General features: G+C 43.9%; 1 non-coding gene across 1 annotated transcript; it reads right to left on the reverse strand.

Moving 5' to 3' along the window:
* Nucleotides 1–7,745: 7,745 nt before the first annotated feature.
* LOC112085646 lies at nt 7,746–7,852 on the reverse strand. Its single transcript, XR_002898946.1, has one exon. It is a non-coding gene; the product is annotated as a small nucleolar RNA R71 (small nucleolar RNA).
* Between the last annotated feature and the right edge of the window lie 1,963 nt (nt 7,853–9,815).

Genomic DNA, 9,815 nt, shown 5'->3' on the forward strand with positions numbered 1-9,815 from the left:
AGTTTGTCCTTGGTTCTAGCTTTGTCTGGGATTTGCATTAGGTCCTAGAGTGTTCTGAATTTTTGGAGTGTTCTCAGGTTATTTGGAGACTTTTGGGAGCAACTTGGAGCTGGGATCATGGAGGAACCCTCACCTGTGTACAGCAACTCGGACAGATGGTTTGGTGCAGACAAAACCCTCACTTTGATCGCGTGGGACGAAGGAATTTCAATGCGATTCAACCTCCGGTGTCTTCATCAAGAAATAAGAGGAATACGTCTAGTTTCCGGAACACTTGAGATCGTCCTATTTGGAGATGTGAGCAGAGAGTTAAGATTGTCGGAAGGCACGCCCGTCTCGCTGCCATTTTAGACAGACCCGGTGAGCTCCAAAGATTGCGAAGGACGATGCATTCCCAGACCGATTCAGTCTACAAGTCCTTCATCAAGATTTGAGATAATTGAGTCTTCTTTTCAGAACAGTTGAGATCGTTCCATTTGGAGTTGTGAGGCGTGAGTTCCGGAAGAATAGAGACACACATATCCTTCGAGCATCAAGAGCATGGAAATTATGCTAAGTGAAAGGTTGGCACGGTCGAATGCCACGGTCCACATCTGACCGTGGCACTTGATGCAATCCTTCGGGATCTGAAACGGTCTCCACATCACGGTATTGGACTTGGCCGTGGCAAACTCCAAAGCGTTCTAAAAGTTGAATTGTCCAAGGTCACGATGAACTACCACGGTCTACACTTGACCGTGGCAAGACAACACTTGGGATCATGCGTGCATTCGGGATTTGCCACGAGGTAACGCCACGGTCTATACTTGACCGTGGCAAGACACACTTGGCCGCGACAAGATTATGCAGACATTCGAGACTTGACACGCTCAGTAGACACGGCCTTTCATTTGGCTGAGGCAATCACCGAATGTCCAACTCCTTCGCCACACCCTAGAAACACGGTCCAAGCCAGACCGTGCCATCTCCAACCAGTTCCTCATCCGAGCCCAGAAGACTAAGACGCGGCCATGCATCACGACCAGAGAGAACCCGTGGCACCAAGATTCATCGAAGAACAGAAGATTCAGCCTTGACACGGTCACATGCCACAGCTTGACCAGGACCTGCTTGACCGTGGTAAACCTCATCTTTACCCATCAAAACCGGGTCAGTACCCGGTTTGTTCCTGATAGCTAAGACTTTTGAGGGTCTCAGGGCTATCAATCCCCTTGTCAATGTAGCAAAAAGAGGTTATCAATCCAAGAATGTGGTGATAGACACTAAGCTATGTGATCAGTTTCTCAATTCAAGTGAACAAGTGAGGTTTTGATTGACTAATGACAACTACAAACTTAAAACAAGATTAATGACTAAGAAGTGATCAAACAAAGAACTAAGCAAATGACAAGTGATGAGAATGTATGTATGATGATGAGAAAGGTCTTAGACATGATAGTGGATTAGGATGCCTTCAGTGATAGACTAATGAGCTAATGAACCATATGATCAAGCAAACCAATCAACTTAAACATCATTAGTTAAGTTAATCCTCTCATGAAGGTATCAACTTCTTTGCCAAAACAGTTTCTAACCTAATCATCATTAGTGAAACATGAATTAACAAGCATTAAGAATCAGTTTAATCTGTCATTTAAGCATATAAACAATCATTCCCATGATGAATAACACTTAAACCTCTAACAACCTTGGTTCAGACATTTCATTAAACACTTTTGGTGCATTAAATGCCCAGAATCTAGACCACATATGATTTGTATGGATCTAGCATTGAGAACAGGTTGTAGAGAATGGAATATGCATGATCTAACCCCTAAGCTCACTAATCTACCACTTAAGCACCCTAATCTACATATCTAAGACCTTAGTATGGGATTACTCACTAATCATGATCAACACACTAGATCCTTTGTAAGATGTGTTGTTAATCATGATTAGGAGTGTGATTTGATGATGAGAAATGATAAGACAAGATGGGAAACACTCTTAGATCGATATTAAACTCAAAGACAAGGTATTATCAAGTGGTTCTTTCACCAAAAAGGAAAAGGAGACTAAATATAAGATAAGGTTCTCTCCAAATTAGGTCTAAAAATTATTTATAGTAGCCTTGGACGAACCGGGTTAGCCCGGCACAAACCGGGTCAGCCCGGAACAAACCGGGTACTGACCCTGCTTTGGTGGGTAAAGAAGAAGTTGCCACGGTCTAGCAGGTTTTGGTCAAGCCGTGGCAAGTGACCGTGTCAAGTCTTGTGTCTCTTGTTCTTGGATGAATCATGGTGCCACGGGCTCCCTCTGGCCGTGATGCATGGCCGTGGCAAATTCCGAAGGATTGCATAACGTTGCCACGGTCAGGTTCAAGGTCGTGCTGCGTGGCCGTGTCAAACGCCGAAGGATTGCATAAAGTTGCCACGGCCAAGTCTTAAGTCGTGGCGTGTGGACGTGTCAAATTCCGAACGTCTGAAGGGTCACAAGTGTTGTCTTGCCACGGTCAAGTCTAGACAGTGGCATTACCTCGTGGTAATTCCCGAATGCAAGTAAGATCATGCCGCGGTTAAGTCTATCTTGACACGGTCAAGTGTAGACCGTGATGTGGAGACCGTGTCAAACCCCGAAGAAATGCAATCAAATGCCACGGTCAGATGTGGACTGTGGCCTTCCACCGTGCCATCTTTCCCTTAGCATAATTTCAAGGCCTTAATGAGGGTTATCAATCTCGCAACATTCAGGGCTCCTCGGACCATTTCACATTCATGAGAGGGTAGCTTCCAGTGTACTGGTCCGAATGGTGTGATTCCAGTTTCAGTGGATAGAAGACTCAGACATCTTCAACGTTGGTGAAGGAACCTTCAGTGCTTGGGAAGTGGAAGGTTTCCTGGAGGGCTCATCTTCGCAGTGCATTGACACGATCAGAAAGAGGCTTCTAGACATGTGTCCGTTTCGGAAACGTTATCTTCTTGCTCATAGCTCCGAATTGAATGATATCAGACGTTCTGGAAAGAGGACTGAAATATCTCGGATTCTGATGAAGGCCCTGTAAACTGAATCGGTCTGGAAGTGCACCGTCCTTCGCATTCTTCGGAGCTCATCGGGTCGGTCCAAAACGGCAGCGAGACAGGAGTTTCTTCCGACGAGCTTAACTCTCTGCTCACGCCTCCAAATCCTATGATTCTACCTGATCTGGAACCATGAGCCAATCTTCTCCAACTTTGATGAATCACCTGACAGCTGAATCGGACCGGAAGATTCCCCGGACAGGCGATTTCGGATATGTGTCTGCACCTGGGAATTTTGGCCGAGAAACTTAACCAGCCGGTACGCGTTTTGGCCGAGGAATCCACCCGCGGTACATGCAAATTGCCGAGAAAAACCTTCCTGCGGTACGCGAGAATGGCTGAGAACCTCCAAAAACCCATTTTCACCATCTTTCAAGCCCTGATCACCATTTCTCTTCCTGGATTCAGCTTTTCAACTCAAAATAGCTCCAAATGCACCTGATAAACACTCCAAACATGCTGATATGTTCATAATTTGCATCATTTAGGTTGCATAAATCATTCCAAATCATGTTTTATTTCATGCATTTTAGGTCCTTAGGGTTTGTTTTAGAACTTAGGAGATGCATTAGGTCCCAATGAGTCTTTGCATGTTTTGAGTGTCTATCAGGTGAATATGGAGCTACATCATTGAGTGCTGTGTTCCAACATCAAGGAACTGAGAATTTTGGCGAGGAATAAGTGTGGGGGAAAAGACTTTTTTGGTGAGTGGAAAAGGTGAGATGAGTGAGAAAGAGAGAGTGAAAATAGCTAGGGGAATGAAAGAAAAAGAAATCAGTCTTGGTGTTTTGAGAAAGTGAGCTCTGGTTTGTTGAAAAGAAAGAGTCTAGCCTCCAAATAAAAAAGAAAGAAAAGAAGCCAAAAGGCTCAATTTTTTTGTTAAGAAAGAAAGAAGAGGCTAGAAGTTGTAAAAGAAAAAGAGCTGTGTAAAGTTTGAGTCCCAAGACTTGAGAGGAAAATTGAAGAGTAAATCCCCTAGTGAGAGGAAAATGAGAGTGAAAAGTGAGGATTTTTGAGCAAGTGAGGAAGCTTTGAGTAGAGGGTGGGGTGTGATGCGTCTTTGCCCTTGTATGCATAGGTTGCTTTTTACCTTTAGCATTCTGCCAAAGTTTGATCATTCATAGAGAGATCCCTTTGCTGCATTAAACCCACTTGAGCACTGATGAGATCATTTTAATCTCATAGCCTCTCCCTAGCCAAGCCAGCTTGTTTAAACCTTGCATCATGAGATCCACCTGATAAAAGCTTAATGAATGTGAAAGAGTTGAGAGAGAGAAGAACTTGTGGAGATTCCTTGCTGAGTTGATATATATCTGAGTATGACTTTGCATTGCATAATTAAGCATGAACTTGAATTCTCATTGTGATCACTTCTCTCAAAAAGAAAATGTGAACTCCCATTGCATACAACCTCTTTCTCTCATTTGCTCTTTTTGCTTGAGGACAAGCAAAGGACAAGTGTGGGGGAGTTGATATGTTCATAATTTACATCATTTAGGTTGCATAAATCATTCCAAATCATGTTTTATTTCATGCATTTTAGGTCCTTAGGGTTTGTTTTAGGTTTTAGAAGATGCATTAGGTCCCAATGAGTCTTTGCATGTTTTGAGTGTCTATCAGGTGAATTTGGAGCTGAAAAGAAGAATCCAGGAGGTGGAATGGTGAGCAAAGCTTGAAAAAAGTGGAAAAATTGGGTCTTGGGAGATTATCGGCCATTCTCGCTGGCCAGGAAGGTTTTACCGGCCATTTTCATGTACCGCGGGAAGCTTTACCGGCCATTTCCATGTACCGCGAACGAAGTGTATCGGCCAAAATCTCCGGGTTTGAACCCCTGTCTCGCAGGTATTCCGGACCGAGCAGATCAGTTTTGAAGGATGCGAAGGACGGTGCACTTCCAGGCCGATTCAGTTTCTGGGGCCTTCATGAGAATCAGAGACATTTGAGTCTTCTTTCCAGAACATCTGAGATCAGTCAATTCGGAGCTTTGAGCAGAAAGATACGGTCTCCGGAATGGACACATGTTTAGACGCCTCTCTCTGGTTGTGTAAATGCACTTCAAAGATATGCCCTCCAGGAAACCTTACACTTCCCAAGCACTGAAACTTCCTTCATAAAAGTTGGAGATAAATGAGTCCTCTGTCTTCTGCAACCGGAATCACTCAATTCGGACAGGTCTCCAGGAAGTTACACTCTCCGGAACGCGAGATGGTCCAAACAGCCCAGGATGACTAAGTTAAACATGCCGCGATTTCAATGCCACGGTCCACACTTGGCCGTGGCAACTTTTGTGCACCCTCGGCCAATGACACGATCTTCATGCCACGGTCTACACTTGACCGTGGCAAACACACACTTGGCTGAGAGGAACTTAGCAACCGTTCGGCGATTGACACGGCCTAAATGCCACGATATGAGGCTTGGCCGTGGCAACATCTTGAAACCTTCGGCGATTGGCACGAGCTTAATGCCACGGTCTGGGATTTGACCGTGGCAAATGAACAAGTGGCTGGAGATAACTTCTACACAGTTTCGGCTTTTGACACGATCTCAATGCCACGGCCTGAGACTTGGCCGTGGCAAGCATATACTTGGCTGGGAAGGTCTTCACATGCATGCGGGTTTTGGCACGGTCTGAATGCCACGGTCTGGGGGCTTGACCGTGGCAACCTTTACACATCTTCGGCGTTTGACACGGTTAACTTGCCACGAGTCCCAGATGAAGCTTGATCAGACCGTGGCATCAAAAGGAACCAAGAACACAAGTAAAGACTTTGACAAGGTCAGGAATGCCACGGTCACACCAAGGATGCACCAGACCGTGGCAAACTCTTCTTTGCCCATCAAGGCCGGGTCAGTACCCGGTTTGTTCCGGGTTGACCCGGTTCGCCCAAGCCTCCTTTATAAGTTTTTTAGACCTAATTTGTAAAGGGGACTGAATCTACTTTTAGTCTTTTTCCCCCTTTTGTGAAAAACCACTTAATACACTTTGTTTTAGAGAGTTTAAATCGATTTGCAGTTTCTTTCCATCTGGTTCATCATTTCTTATCATCAGAATCAACTTCTAATCATGATTAACAACACATCTTGCAAAGGGTTTAGTGTGTTGATCATGATTAGTGAGTAGTCACCTTAATGAGGTTCTAGATGTGTAGGTTAGGGTGCTAAAGTGTTAGATTAGGAGTGCTTAGGGCTAGATTCATTGGTTCATTTCTCTAAACAACTGTTCTCTATGCTAGATCCTTGATAATCACTTGAGATCTAGATTCTGGAAATTTCATGCACCAAAAGTGTTTGATGAAATTCCTGAAAGAGTTGTGTTAGAGGTTTAAGTAATTTTTCATCATGGGAATGATTTGTTAAATGCTTGAATGATCATTGAGAACTGTTTATTAATGCATATTGATTCATATTTCACAAATGGGAATTTTGATTTGAAAATGGATTAGTATAGGGGTTAATACCTTCATGAGAGGATTAACCTAGATTAGAGTTCTTAATCACTTCAATCATGTCTCATCATCGTCATTAGCATTTCTAGTTTAACACCAAAGCACCCTGACCAACTATCATGTCTAGAATCTCATGCCTCCATCATATCATATTCACATCATATCATTTGTCATTGTCATTAGTCTTTAATCCTGTTTATGTTTATAATTGTCTCTAGATTAATCAGAACCCACTCTTGTTTGCTTGAATTAAGAACTTGATCATATAGCTTAGTGTCTAACACCACATCTGGATTGATAAACCTCTTTGTGCTACATTGACAAGGGGATTGATAGCCCTGAGACCCTAAAAAGTCTTGTCTATCAATTGGCGCCGTTGCCGGATTGTGGTTTGATTAGCATTAAGCTCTGATCTGTTCTTGAGATCAAGTGCTTACTTTCTTGTTTTTACTGATTCCTTTCAAGTTCTGTTTGTGATTTCAGGTGTATGAACACCAGGTCTAGATCAAGAAGCTGTGGTCCTCCTTTTCCTCTAAACGACAACATCAACCTTTTGGTACCAAGGAGGAGAAGAGACAGACGTGGTAGACAAATTGATCAGACTGAGATGGCAGAACAAGGAGATCACGTGGTAGATATAGAACAACCGGTTCAAGAGCAACAGGCTCAGGGTAATAGAGCTGGTAATGGAGTTGGTCAAGGGCTTCATCAGGGTAATGTTCATCAGGAACAGGTGCACCATCAACAAGCTTATGTCCACCAAGGACAAGCTCAAGCTCATCAACAAAGGCATCAGGCCAATGTTCAGCAAAGACACCAGGTGCACCACCAACCCCACCCTTTCCAACCACAGCAAAGAAGATATGAGCAACCCCAAGTCTATGTTGGAGAGAATGACAGGGCCAATGCTCATCAGTATGGAGCTGGTATTCAGGCACCACCTGTGCAAAACAACAACTTTGAAGTGAAAGAATCATTGCTGAATATGGTCCAGAACTCAAAGTTCCATGGGTTAGCAATGGAAGATCCCTTGGAACACTTGGACCAGTTTGATAAGGTGTGTGATCTGACCAAGATTAATGGAGTTTCAGAAGACAGCTTTAAGCTAAGACTATTTCCATTCAGTCTTGGTGATAAAGCTCATCAATGGGAGAAGAATCTTCCAAGAGGCTCCATTCAAACCTGGGAGCAATGCAAGCAAGCCTTCTTATCTAAGTTCTTCTCCACCTCAAGAACTGCAAAACTGAGGAACCAAATCTCTAGCTTCACTCAGCACAGCAATGAAAGTTTTGGTGAAGCATATGAGAGATTCAGGAGCTACACAAACCAAGGCCCACACCATGGGTTTAGTGAGGCTTCTCTTCTCAGCACACTGTATAGAGGAGCTCTTCCCAAGATTAGAAACCAGCTGGATACTGCTTCCAATGGGAACTTTCTGGGTAAAGAGATACATGCTGCTTTAGAGCTAGTGGAGAACTTAGCATTAAGCAATGATACTTATGGTGAAGACTATGACAGATCAAATAGGTCTGAAGGTTCAAGCTCAGAACAGAGGCTCACCAGAGAAGTTAAGGAGTTGAGAAGTGAATTAGACAAGCTGAAATTCACCACTCAGAAGCCAATACATTTTGTTGGAGAGTATGAGGAACCTTCTCAAATCTTTGAGAACATAAGTGAAGAAGGTCTTACCCAAGAGGAGCTCAACTACATTGGGAATCAGAGGTTCCAAAGATATCAGTATGGTAATGCCAATCCAAACCTTTCTTACAGGAACACCAATGTAGCTAACCCACAAGACCAGGTCTATCCCAATTCTCAAGCTCCAACGAACTTTGTTCCCAAGAACAACTTTCAAGGGTCATTCCAACCCAAGAATCAATTTGGTCAGAATCAGAGTTTTGGTCAGCAACAGCAACCATTTCAGGGAACTGGTTACACTTCACAGCAGCCAAAGGCACCACCAGGGTTTGGTCCACCACAGTTCCAACAGCAGGCGCCGGTTCAACAACAGTTTCAGCCACCAATGGTTCAACAGCAGCCACAGATGGGTACAGATATGGTAGGTATTCTGCAACAACTACTTCAGGGTCAACAGACTATGCAGCAGGAAATCAAGGAACTGAAGCAAAACCAGGCATCAAGCTCAAGGAACCAAGGTCACCTACCTGGAAAACCAGAACCCAACCCCAAGGAATATGCCAAAGCAATTACACTGAGGAGTGGCAAGGAGTTACCTGGTATTGAGAACAACAAAGTGATCATTGAGGACAATGATCAACCTGAGGGGGAGGCAGCCTTAAAGGATGATCAAGTTGCTGAGAAACCAAGGACAGAAAAAGGTAAAGAGGTAGCAAAGGAACCAGAACCAGAGAAGAAGTATGTGCCACCACCTCCATACCAACCCAAGCTCCCATTTCCAGGGAGATTTAAGAAGCAACTAGTGAACAAGGCAAGAGCTGTATTTGAGAAGGCACTCAAAGAGACACCACTCACAATGCCTCTCATTGATGCATTCCTAATGATGCCAAAGATGGGGAAGTTCTTGAAGGATGCAATTCTGAACAAGACAAAAGAGCTTCAAGGCATGGTAGTACTAAGTCATGAATGCAGTGCTATCATTCAGAAGAAGTCCATTCCAAGGAAGTTAACTGATCCAGGGAGCTTCACACTCCCTTGTGCCATTGGACCTCTTCTATTCTCTGGATGTCTTTGTGATTTAGGAGCATCAGTCAGCTTGATGCCATTCTCCATAGCTAAGAAGTTGGGCTTTAGAGTTTTCAAACCCTCAAGGATTTCTCTTATCCTTGCAGATAGATCAGTTAGATTGCCTGTTGGTATGTTGGAAGATCTACCTGTCAAGATAGGTGGTTTTGAGGTTCCAACAGATTTTGTTGTGCTGGAAATGGATGAGGAACCAGTAGATCCTCTCATCTTGGGCAGGCCACTCTTAGCAACTGCAGGAGCCATTATTGATGTGAGAGGAGGGATAATAGAGCTTCAACTTGGGTCTGAAAAGTTTGATGTGAATGAGATGATGAAGAAACCCACCATTGAAGGTCAATGTTTCTATGTGGAGACAATGGACCAGTTGGCTGATGAGTTGCTTGAGGAGCTGAACACTGAAGATCCTCTTCAAGCTGCTCTAACTCAAGAACAAGGAGAGAATGAGCTCTTGGCTGAAGCTAGTGAAGGGTATAAGCTGTATCTGGACAATGCAAGAGAGCTGGGTCCTGAAACAAGGTTTTTGGAGCTGGAACAAAGAGGCTCTGAAGTCTTTGCTATCAAGGAATCAGTCACCAGCGAAGCGGCC

The sequence above is a fragment of the Eutrema salsugineum genome, unplaced genomic scaffold, assembly GCF_000478725.1.
Source record: "Eutrema salsugineum unplaced genomic scaffold, Eutsalg1_0 scaffold_3, whole genome shotgun sequence".
Classification (NCBI taxonomy): Eukaryota; Viridiplantae; Streptophyta; class Magnoliopsida; order Brassicales; family Brassicaceae; genus Eutrema; species Eutrema salsugineum.